A 12,951-nucleotide genomic window follows, 5' to 3' on the forward strand; every position below is an offset into this window, starting at 1 on the left:
GCAAAAATTAGAGGAACGTTAGAGGATTGGAAAGATTTTAAAAACCAACAGAAGGCAAATAAAAAGGCATTAAAGTAAAGATGGAATACAAAAAAAAGCTAGTCAATAATATTAAAGAGGATACCAAATTTCTTTTTTAAAGTGTAAAAAAGAGGTGAGAGTGGATATCAGACTGCTGGAAAATGATGCTGGAGAGGTAGTAATGGGGGACAACAAAATGGCAGACGAACTGAATAGTATTCCGCATCAGTCTTCACTATGGAAGACACGAGCAGTATGGTAGAAGCTCCAGGTGTCAAGCGCATGAAGTGCATCAGGTTACCATAACTAGAGAAATGGTTCTTGGGAAACTGAAAGAACTTAAGGTAGACAAATCACCTAGTCTAGATAATGTACAAAACAGAGTTCTGTAAGAGGTGGCTGAAGGATTGTGGAGGCATTAGTAATGATCTTTCAAGAAACAGTAGATTCTGGAATGGTTCTGGAAGACTGGAAAATTGCAATGTCACTCCACTCTTCAAGGGAGAGAGGTAGAAGAAAGGAAACTGTAGGCCAGTTTGTCTGATCTCAGTGGTTGGGAAGATACTGGAATTGCTCATTTAGGATGAGGTCTCAGGGTACTTGGCGCACAGGATAAAATAGGCCACAGTCAGCATGGTTTCCTTAAGGGCAAATCCTGCCTGACAAATCTGTTGGAATTCTTTGAAGAAATAACAAGCAGGATAGATAAAGGAGAATCGCTTGATGTTGTGTACTTGGGTTTTCAGAAGGCCCTTGACAAGACCCTACATACAATGTTGCTTAACAAACTATGAGCCCATGGTACACAGGAAAGATTCTAGCAAAGATAAAGCAGTGGCTGATTGACAGGAGACAAGCAGTGGGAATAAGGGGAGCCTTTTCTGGCTGGTTGCTGGTGACTAGTGATGTTCCACAGCAGTCTGTGTTGCGTCAGATTCTTTTTACATTATATTTCAAAGATTTGGACAATGGAATTGATGGCTTTATTGAAAAATTTGCAGATGATCTGAAGATGGGTGGAGGGGAGGCTACAAAAGGTCTTGACATATTAGGAGAATGGGCAAAGAAATGGCAGATGGAAAACAGTGTCAGAAAGTATATGGTCATGGACTTTGGTAGAAGAAAGAAAAGTGTAGACTATTTTCTAAATAGAGAAATATAAAATAACTGATGTGCAAGGGTACTTGGGAGTCCTTGTGCAAGATTTCCTAAAGGTTAATTTGCAGGTTGAATCTGTGGTGAGGAAGGCAAATGCAATGTTAGCATTAATTGCAAGAGGACTAGAATATAAAAGCAAGGATGTAACATTGGAACTTTATAAAGCACTGGTGAGGCCTCATTTACAGTATTGTGCACAGTTCTGGGTCCCTTACATTAGACAGGTTGTGCTGAGACTGGAGCAGGTTCAAAGGTTCATAAAAATGACTCCAGGATCGAATGGCTTGTCATATGAAGAGCGTTTGATGGCTCTGGGCCTATATTCAGTAGAATTCAGAATGAGGGGTGACCTCATTGAAACCTATCAAATGGTGAAAAGCCTTGATAAAGTGGATGTGGATAGGATGTTTCCCAAGGTGGGAGAGTCTAAGATTAGAGGACACAGCCTCAGAATAGAGGAGCATCCTTTTAGAATAGAGTTGAGGAATTCCTTCAATAGAAGTGGTAAATCTGTGGAATTCTTCACCACAGGCAGCTGTGGAGGCCAAGTCTTTATGTATATTTAAGGCAGGGGTTGATAAATTCTTGATTGGGCATGAAGGGATACGGGGAGAAGACAGTAGATTGGGGCTGTGATGAAAATTGGATCAGTCGTGATGAAATGGCAGAGCAGACGATATAGGCCAAATGGCCGAATTCTGCTCCTGTATCTTATGACCCTATAGGTTATTCTAATAGGGTTAGATGAAGAATGATGAGATTTATAAGATTATAAACACTGGCATGGACCTCGTCTACTCTGATTCCAAGTTGGATATATTAGATTCCCATTTAACTTCTCACTGACACATTATAGGCCTCCTCTTTGTCTAAGTTTTTGGTCACCTGGTTTCAAAGTGGCACAGTATAAAATTCTGATTTGAGAACTAACTTCTTTGAAGTGCACTAGGATTTTTGCTTCAATATATTAAAGGTTATGCAGTAATGTAAACACCGGAGTGCAAAAAATATCAATCAAGATTGAATCTGATTCAGTAAGTCCTCAAAAGGTTGGCAGGAAGCAGAATTCTCTTATTTGCGGTGCCTTGTAAAAGTAATCAACCCCCAACCCTACGTTCACATAAAACAGTATTACAACAGGGATTTTGATCAATTCAACTGAGATTTTTTAAAATTGTGAATCAGGTGCTCCTTTCTTCACAGCAGAGACCCCCCCCCAAAAAAAACAGGGAAAACTGTAAAGCTTGAAAAACTAAATCGTAATATCAGCAGTTCAAAGTATTCATCTCCCTTTGTTCAGTACTTAGTTGAACTACTTCTTGTAGCTATTACAGTCTTTTTGGATAAGTCTCTGCACATCTTCATGGAACAAGATTTGCCCATTCCTCCTTGCAAAATTGTTCAAGCTGGGCCAATTTTCAGGTTAGTTGGGGAGTAGCAGTGGAGGGCAATCTTGAAATCTTGAAAACCATTTGGGTTAAGGTCAGGACCTTGACTGGGCCAGTCAAGGGCATCAGTTTTCTTCATTTGAAGGCACTCTATGGCCGCTCTGGCAGTGTGCTTTAGGTCATCATCCTACTGAAAGATGAACTTCCTCTCCAATTTAAGCACTCTGGCAGAGGCTAGCAGGCTTTTAATCCAATATCTCTCTATATTTAGCAGCATTCATCTTTCCATCAATCCTGACCAAATTTCCAATCCCCCCCCCCGCCCCCACCGCTGAAAAGCAGCCCCATAGCATGATGCTACCTCCACCATACTTCACAGCAGGGATGGTGTTACCTGCCTGAAGCACCACATGTACGGCTGAGTGTTAAGGCTGAAAAATTCTACTTTAGTCTCATGCGACCACAAGACATTCTTTCACATCTTTACAGCAATCTTCTAAGCGATGCTTTGCAGTCTTTATGGGCAAGGATATGCTTTTTTTTTAAAAGAAAAGCCAGGGTTTCTTCCTTGCCACTCTTCCATAAATAAATATGTGAAAATAGTTGTGGGGATTGAGCACTTTTTCAAGGCACTGTACATCAATAGCAGAGCTCAATTTCAGTTAGTCAAAGTATAATAATTAAAATGTGTTCAGCTATACAAAGAAAGGACAGAGCAAATTGATGAACCAATCTAGATACTTCCCTGCAATTTCTCAATTTGCAATTTAGACTACTTTGGTTGTGTTTTGTAAGTTATTCTATCTTATAAATGGATTTTCCTATCCATAGTTACCCAAACCGATGCTCAAAGCCAGCAGGAAAAGATCAATATAATTATTGACCGGTAAGATGCTGCAATATATTCATGGACATCTTTCTAATTGTAGGAATTTTATTTTATTGTTGTGGCTCCTTTGTGAAATTATTTATTAAGTCGGTGCTATGTTGTTAAGTGCCAAAACAAAATAAGTCTTAGAATACTTCAAAAGGTACATTTTTCCCTTTCTTAAAAATGGGACTGTGTCTACAATTAAAGCAACAAATCTAGTTGTTTAACAAAACTGCTGACAGCTGAACTAGACATCAAATTTAACAGCTAATATGCAAAACACAGTAAACCATTTATTTATATTTACACATATGAGTAATTGCTAGCTATTTAAAGCAGACCCGGTTTCTCTTCAAAAAAAAATCTTGAAAGTAGCACTATTCTATTGATCAAATTGTAGCAAAGTTATTTGAAAAGTTCATCGCTCACATACCAAGGTTCCTTCTGGGAGTTCCAAAGGTCTGTTTCTACTTATTTTAATGCAAATTTATTTAGTTCATATCTTTCGATTTGTCCTATGCGAGATATACATTGTTCCATCCATTGATCCATCCATTGATACAAGAATTTTTTGGGCTGGAGTATCAAAGGGTTAAAGAGAACAACTGAAGCAGCAGTGTTTGCACAATGCAACAGCAGGATATCTATTTATTTATTGAGACACAGTGTGGGACAGGCCCTTTTGGCCCATTGAGCCATGCCACCCAGCAATCCCCCGATTTAATCCATGGGACAATTTATAATGACCTGTAGGTCTTTGGACTGTGGGGAGAAACAGGAGTACCAGAAGGAAACCCATGAGGTTACAGGGAGAACATACGTCATCTTTACAGGCAGCGGCAGGAATTGCACCCGTGTTGCTTATACTGTAAAGCGTTGTGCTAACCACTACGCTACCGTGCCCACATGAAGCCAAGATCAATCCAGCAACTCCAAATTAATTCCCTAGCTCTTTAGCTACAGTTGAAAAACCTAGTTACAAGCCCAACCTGTAGACAGTAATAAACAATGTAATCATGGGGTGTTTCAATTGATCCAAGTTAGACATATACTGTATCTCCATTTAAATTACTACTGATGACAAATTATAAATCTCTTCTTTGCCCAAGCAGAGCATCAATCACTTACACTCGTCATTCAATCTCAACTCAATCTTCTTCCTACATCTTCTGGCTATAAGATATCCAGGCCAGACAGGCAGTGGCAAATCCTCTGAAACATCTCAGCAACTTTCCACTGCCTATAAATTCAGCAGTATGATGAAATATCACAGTACTTCACAGAAAAAATAAACAATTCTCAATGAGTTTGAAAATATCTGGAACAAAGCAGCCCACTTTATTGCTCTGCAAACTAGCGATTATTTCACTGCAACTACATAGCTGTTACAATATACACATCCCAAAACAGTTACTCCAACAGTACCTTCCTAAGCCACAACCTACCATGCTTTTTATGCACACTTTGAAAGGGAGAATAAAACTCTCTTGTTCTGTGCAAATCCCTGCAGCATCCAGTCACCTTGTGATCTCTGTCTCGGAGGCCAACATCAGAACATTTTTCAAGAGGGTGAACCCTTGCAAGACACCTGGCCCTGATGGTGTACCTAGTAGGGTTTGGAAAACCCGTGCCATTTACAACTGATGAAACTGTTCAGGACATCTTCAATCTTTCACTATTGCAGTCAGAGATTCTCACCTGCTTCAAAACGGTGACAATCATATCAGTACCCAAGAAGTTGAGGATGATCTGTCTCAACGACTATTGCCCAGTGGCACTCACAGCTACAGTGGCTGGTCATCAATTCCTGCTTAAGCAAGTATCTGGATATCTGGACCAGCTACTTTTTGCCCATTGCCACAATAGGTCTACAGCAGATGCAATCTCAATGGCTCTCTACGCGGCCTTGGTAATACAGGTCCAGGTTGACCTTCTATAATCCGGCACCATTGGGACCTGAGAAGTGCCGGATTAGTGAAAATGCCAAATTACAGAAGGATCACATTAAGCAATAGCTAACCGCCTCATCATACCATTAAAATATAAAAAGATTCAAAGTTTCATTTAATGTCAGAGAAATGTATACAATATACATCCTGAAACCCCCAAGATCCCCCCCACTCCCCTCCCTCCTGTGCGTAAACAGCAGCGAGCAACAATCCCGCCTCCCCACCGGCAAAAAATAAAGTGCACCCACTACCAGCACTCAGGCGTGAGCTAAGCAATAGCAAGGACACAGACTTGCGGTTATCCCGAAGACTACATTGCACTCGCAGTTACTGAAGGAATCCTTGTTAGTCTCTTTTCCTCCACTTAGTAATATGCTTAAATTCAGCGGGTCACCACGTCTGATCTGAGGTTGTAGGCAGAAGAGAACGGAGCGCCGGCCAGGCGCCGCCGGAGGGTAGTGAGCGACTGCCGGCAGGCGGGTGAGAAGGCAGACCGTCCCAGCGCGCGCCAGCTCCCCTGCCGTTGGCGGGTGAGATGGGCGGGTGCCAGGCAGCCATGTCTCACGTAAATATTAAGAAATGCAGGAAAACAAGCAGGAATCACCTGTCTGTGCTTACAAGAGTGTGCCAATATGTGAACAGATCTAGCGCAACCAAAACAATGAGCAGCAGTTTGGTATGGTGGCCCATAAAATTTGAAATTACGGTTGCACAGAAAATTTGAAATCAGTGCGGATTATTGAAGGAACTGGATTACAGGTAGTCGGATTAGTGAAGGTCGACCTGCACCTACATCAAGCTGCTGTTTATTGACTACAGCTCAGCGTTCAACACAATCATACCCTCTGTTCTAAGATCTGGGCCTCTATACCTTCCTCTGAAACTGGATCCTTGACTTCTTCACAGGGAGACCACAGTCTGTGCAGATCAGAAATAACATCTCCTCCTCACTGACAATTAACACTGGCACACTTCAAGGATGCATGCTTAGCCCATTGCTCTACTCTCTCTACACCATCAATTGTGTGTCTAGGCACAGCTCAAAACCATCTATAAATTTGTTGACAACACAATTACGTTGGCAGAATTTCAGACGTTTTACAAGGAGGCATATAGGAGTGAGCCAGACCAGCTGGTTGAGAGGTGTCGCAGCAACGACCTTGTAGTCGATGTCAGTAAGACTAAGGAATTGACTGTGGACTTCAGGAGGGGCAAGTTGGGAACACACAAGAGTCCTTATCGAAGAATCAGCAATGGAAAGGGTGAGCAGTTTCAAGTTCCTGGCTGTCAACATCTGAGGATCTATCCTGGACCCAGTATATTGATGCAATTACAAAGGCGGCATGATGGCATCTATATTTCATTTGGAGTTTGAGGAGAATTGGTATATCACCAAAGGCACTCGCAAATTTCCACAGATGTATTGTGGAGAGCATTTCAACTGGTTGCATCACCGTCTGGTATGGAGGGGCCGTTGCACAGGATTGGAAAAAGCTCAGCCAGCTCCATCATGGGCGCTGGCCTCCTCAGCATCCAGGACACATTCAAAAGGCGAAGCCTCAAAAAGGCGGCATGCATCACTAAGGACCCCTATCACCCCGTAGATGCCTTCTTCACATTGCTATCATCAAAAAGGTGGGTGACAGGAGCCTGAAGACACACACTCAACATTTTAGGAGCAACTTCTTCCCCTCTGCCTTCAGATTTCTGAATGGACAATGAAACCATGAACCATCTCCAGTGTGACCAGGGATGGGAGCTCAACGTTCAGGGATATTCAATATTCAGGAGGGATAGACATGAAGGAAGGGGAGGTGGGGTGGCGTTGCTGGTTAAAGGAGAGATTAACACAATAGAAAGGAAGGACATAAGCCGGGAAGATGTGGAATCGATATGGGTAGAGCTGCGTAACACTAAGGGGCAGAAGACGCTGGTGGGAGTTGTGTACAGGCCACCTAACAGTAGTAGTGAGGTTGGAGATGGTATTAAACAGGAAATTAGAAATGTGTGCAATAAAGGAACAGCAGTTATAATGGGTGACTTCAATCTACATGTAGATTGGATGAACCAAATTGGTAAAGGTGCTGAGGAAGAGGATTTCTTGGAATGTATGCGGGATGGTTTTTTGAACCAACATGTCGAGGAACCAACTAGAGAGCAGGCTATTCTGGACTGGGTTTTGCGCAATGAGGAAGGGTTAATTAGCGATCTTGTCGTGAGAGGCCCCTTGGGTAAGAGTGACCATAATATGGTGGAATTCTTCATTAAGATGGAGAGTGACATAGTTAATTCAGAAACAAAGGTTCTGAACTTAAAGAGGGGTAACTTTGAAGGTATGAGACGTGAATTAGCTAAGATAGACTGGCAAATGACACTTAAAGGATTGACGGTGGATATGCAATGGCAAGCATTTAAAGGTTGCATGGATGAACTACAACAATTGTTCATCCCAGTTTGGCAAAAGAATAAATCAAGGAAGGTAGTGCACCCGTGGCTGACAAGAGAAATTAGGGATAGTATCAATTCCAAAGAAGAAGCATACAAATTAGCCAGAGAAAGTGGCTCACCTGAGGACTGGGAGAAATTCAAAGTTCAGCAGAGGAGGACGAAGGGCTTAATTAGGAAGGGGAAAAAAGATTATGAGAGAAAACTGGCAGGGAACATAAAAACGGACTGTAAAAGCTTCTATAGATATGTAAAAAGGAAAAGACTGGTAAAGACAAATGTAGGTCCCCTGCAGACAGAAACAGGTGAATTGATTATGGGGAGCAAGGACATGGCAGACCAATTGAATAATTACTTTGGTTCTGTCTTCACTAAGGAGGACATAAATAATCTTCCAGAAATAGTAGGGGACAGACGGTCCAGTGAGATGGATGAACTAAGCGAAATACATGTTAGTAGGGAAGTGGTGTTAGGTAAATTGAAGGGATTGAAGGCAGATAAATCCCCAGGGCCAGATGGTCTGCATCCTAGAGTGCTTAAGGAAGTAGCCCAAGAAATAGTGGATGCATTAGTGATACTTTTTCAAAACTCGTTAGATTCTGGACTAGTTCCTGAAGATTGGAGGGTGGCTAATGTAACTCCACTTTTTAAAAAAGGAGGGAGAGAGAAACCGGGGAATTATAGACCGGTTAGCCTAACGTCGGTGGTGGGGAAACTGCTGGAGTCAGTTATCAAGGATGTGATAACAGCACATTTGGAAAGCGGTGAAATCATCGGACAAAGTCAGCACGGATTTGTGAAAGGAAAATCATGTCTGACGAATCTCAGAATTTTTTGAGGATGTAACTAGTAGAGTGGATAGGGGAGAACCAGTGGATGTGGTATATTTGGATTTTCAAAAGGCTTTTGACAAGGTCCCACACAGGAGATTAGTGTGCAACCTTAAAGCACACGGTATTGGGGGTAAGGTATTGGTGTGGGTGGAGAATTGGTTAGCAGACAGGAAGCAAAGAGTGGGAATAAACGGGACCTTTTCAGAATGGCAGGCGGTGACTAGTGGGGTACCGCAAGGCTCAGTGCTGGGACCCCAGTTGTTTACAATATATATTAATGACTTGGATGAGGGAATTAAATGCAGCATCTCCAAGTTTGCGGATGACATGAAGCTGGGTGGCAGTGTTAGCTGTGAGGAGGATGCTAAGAGGATGCAGGGTGACTTGGATAGGTTGGGTGAGTGGGCAAATTCATGGCAGATGCACTTTAATGTGGATAAATGTGAGGTTATCCACTTTGGTGGCATAAACAGGAAAACAGATTATTATCTGAATGGTGGCCGATTAGGAAAAGGGGAGGTGCAACGAGACCTGGGTGTCATTATACACCAGTCATTGAAAGTGGGCATGCAGGTACAGCAGGTGGTGAAAAAGGCAAATGGTATGCTGGCATTTATAGCAAGAGGATTCAAGTACAGGAGCAGGGAGGTACTACTGCAGTTGTACAAGGCCTTGGTGAGACCATACCTGGAGTATTGTGCGCAGTTTTGGTCCCCTAATCTGAGGAAAGACATCCTTGCCATAGAGGGAGTACAAAGAAGGTTCACCAGATTGATTCCTGGGATGGCAGGACTTTCATATGAAGAAAGACTGGATGAACTGGGCTTGTACTCGTTGGAATTTAGAAGATTTGAGGGGGGATCTGATTGAAACGTATAAAATCCTAAAGGGATTGGACAGGCTAGATGCAGGAAGATTGTTCCCGATGTTGGGGAAGTCCAGAACAAGGGGCCACAGTTTGAGGATAGAGGGGAAGCCTTTTAGGACCGAGATGAGGAAAAACTTCTTCACACAGAGAGTGGTGAATCTGTGGAATTCTCTGCCACAGGAAACAGTTGAGGCCAGTTCATTGGCTACATTTAAGAGGGAGTTAGATATGGCCCTTGTGGCTACGGGGGTCAGGGGGTATGGAGGGAAGGCTGGGGCGGGGTTCTGAGTTGGATGATCAGCCATGATCATAATAAATAGCGGTGCAGGCTTGAAGGGCTGAATGGCCTGCTCCTGCACCTATTTTCTATGTTTCTATTTTTCTATATCCTCACTACTTTTCCTCTCTCTTTTTGCACTACTTATTATGTAAATACTTATCGTAATTTAGTTTTTATTATTATGCATTGAAATATATTGCTGCTGCAAATCAACAAACTTCACAAAAACATGCCAGTGATATTAAACCTGATTTTGATTCGGAAAAGGGCAAGGACTTCAGGTGCATGGGAGCAGTACCACTCGGAGGTTTCCCTCCAACTCTTACAACATCTTGACAGGAAAAATTCAGACCAGTCCTTCATCATTACCCAAATTTAAGAGACATGATCCCCAGTAATACTGCAGAGGCACCATGAAGAGATATAGCAGCTCACTACCAGCTTCTCAAAGAAAACCAAGGACAAACAATCCACACTAGCTTGACAGTTGTGCCCCATGTTGCCATACCCTGTGAGGTTAACAGATCACCAAAAGAAAATTCGCAATACTAGTCAGAAGAATGATCAAAAGCAGTATTTTATGAAAACAAAATCCTATTTCCATAATCTTGGCAACACTGGCAAACTTAATCTTAATTTTCCCAGGAAGGTGGTGGCAAGCAGCCTTCAGCAGCCCACTTAGCCTTTGTAATAAAGGAACTCACACAATGCTTTCGGGTAGGATGTTTCATGATTCACATCCCATGAAATGAAGGACCAATGATACATTTCCAAGGAAGGATCTTGGGAGGGGAACCTGCAGGTGGTGGAGCTAACCATGTCTACTTGGTAGTAGAGGTCATTGGTTTGAAATGAGCTGTTAGAGTACTCTGAGCAATTAACTGTGTGCATTTTGTAAAGGCACACCCTATACTGGAGTGGAGGCAATGAACATCAAGGTTGATGTATGGGATGCCAATTAAACAGACTGTCAGTAGTTAGACCCAGTTATTAAAGATAGTCACTAGCTGACATGCTTGTGACATGAATATTCCTTGCCACAAATCAGCTCACATCTGAATACTGCTGGGCTCTAACTACATGCAGCATGAAAAAACAATCTGAACAACACTGAACATTCATCAGCCAACCATCAACAAAGATTACAACTTCTGACCTTATAGCAGTCATGTGGGGTGAGGATGGCCAATGAAGAAACCTTTCCCAAGGAATTCCTAGAGTGATATTCCATGGCTAAGATTATAGATCTCTGAATACCATGACTCTAACCATTCGAGTGTTTCCTGTTGATGGCACATTCAGCCAGATGCCATCTTCATGTCAAAGAGAATTGCTCACAATTTAACACTGATTTCCTTGCCCTTAGAAATGGGGGATCCAATTTATGAATCCAACACAAAAATATTTATCATTTTATATTCACTATACAGTAATTTCATTTGAATATTTAGCCTTATTTTATGGACATTTGCTTGACAAAGTGTGCAAGGTAACTTGAGAATAAACTTGGACTTCACATGTGCCACTTTCCAAAGCCAGAATCTGCCAATTATTGGATAGTTACAGTTGCAAGAAAAAAAATTGTGAACCCCTTGCATTTAGCAGGTTTTCTTCAATAATTACTCATAAAATATGGTCCGATCTTCATCTAATTCATAATAATAGATAAACACAATCTATCTAACCTAATAACACCCAAACAATTATACTTCTTCTTGTCAATATTGAGTACACCATTTAAACATCACAGTCTAGGTTCAAAAGAGTATGTGAACCTCTTTTCAAAAGTTTTTTGGAGTCAGGTGTTCCAATCAATGCGATGAGATTGGAAGTGTGGGTTGTAGAGCTGCCCTGCCCTATAAAAAAGACACACCAAGTCAGATTAATGACAGAGCCTTCTCTTCTCAAGAAAGATCTGTTTATGTACACCATGCCTTGACCAAAACAACTTTCACAGGACCCAAGAACTGTAGAGCTGCGTGAAGCAGGAAAAGGCTACAAAAGCATTTCTAAAGACCTGAGTGTTCATTTGTCCACAGTAAGAGAAATTATCTACAAATAGAGGAAATTCAGTACTGTTGCTAGTCTCCCTAGGAGTGGCCGTGAAGGAGGTGAGAAAGAACCTAAGGGTAACAGCAAAAGACCTGCAGGTATCTCTAGAACTAGCTAAAAAAAACTGTTCATGTGTCCACTAGAAGAAAAACACTGAACAAGAATGCTGTACACGGAGACACCATGGAGGAAACACTGCTCACCAAAAGAAAACATTGCTGCACATCTCAAGGTTGCAAAAGACCACCTGGATGTTCTACAATGCTTTGGGGACAATATTCTGTGTACAGATGAGACAGAAGTTGAAATTTTTGGCAGAAATGCACACTGCTACATTTGGAGGAAAACGGGCACTGCATACCAACACCAATACCTCATCTCAACTATGAAGTATAGTGGAAGGAGCATCATGGTTTGGGGCTGCTTTGCAGCTTCAGGGCCTGGACAGCTTGCAATCATTGAGGGAATGTCAGAGAAGCTTAATAGAAGTTGGATAATGCAATAAGACAATGATCCAAAAGACAAGAGTAAATCAACAACAGAATAATTTTTTTTAAAAAAGATGTTTTGGAATGGCTGAGTGAAAGTCCAGACCTTAAAACAATTGAGAAGATGTAGCTTGACCTGAAGAGGGCTGTTCATTCAAGGTATCCCAAAAATATTGTGAACTGAAACAGTTTTGAATGGAGGAATGGTCTAAAATTCCTCGTCGTTGTTGTGTAAGTCTGATCAGCAGCTACAAGAAACATTTGGTGGAGGTTATTGTTGCTAAATGTGGTTCTACCAGTTATTAAATACTAGGGTTCACGTATTTTTTCCAGCCTGGACTGTGAATGATTAAACAATGTCTTCAATAAAGACATGGAAAGTACAATTTGTTTCTATGTTATTAGTTTATACAGATTGTGTTTGTCTATTATTGTGCCTTAGATGAAGACTAGATCACATTTTAAGAGTAATTAATACAGAAAACCAGGTAATTGCAAAGGGTCCACAAACTTTTTTCTTGCAAATACATGCATAAGTAACATTATGCCTGGCAAAGAAACATAATATTACTTATCAAAGTCTATTAATAGCACACTA

General features: G+C 41.6%; 1 protein-coding gene across 3 annotated transcripts in view; it reads right to left on the minus strand.

Moving 5' to 3' along the window:
• Nucleotides 1–12,951, minus strand: part of g2e3 (G2/M-phase specific E3 ubiquitin protein ligase) — a 99,572-nt gene that overhangs the window by 67,944 nt on the left and 18,677 nt on the right. The window lies entirely within an intron of this gene.

This window comes from Mobula hypostoma, chromosome 1, assembly GCF_963921235.1.
Source record: "Mobula hypostoma chromosome 1, sMobHyp1.1, whole genome shotgun sequence".
Lineage (NCBI taxonomy): Eukaryota > Metazoa > Chordata > Chondrichthyes > Myliobatiformes > Myliobatidae > Mobula > Mobula hypostoma.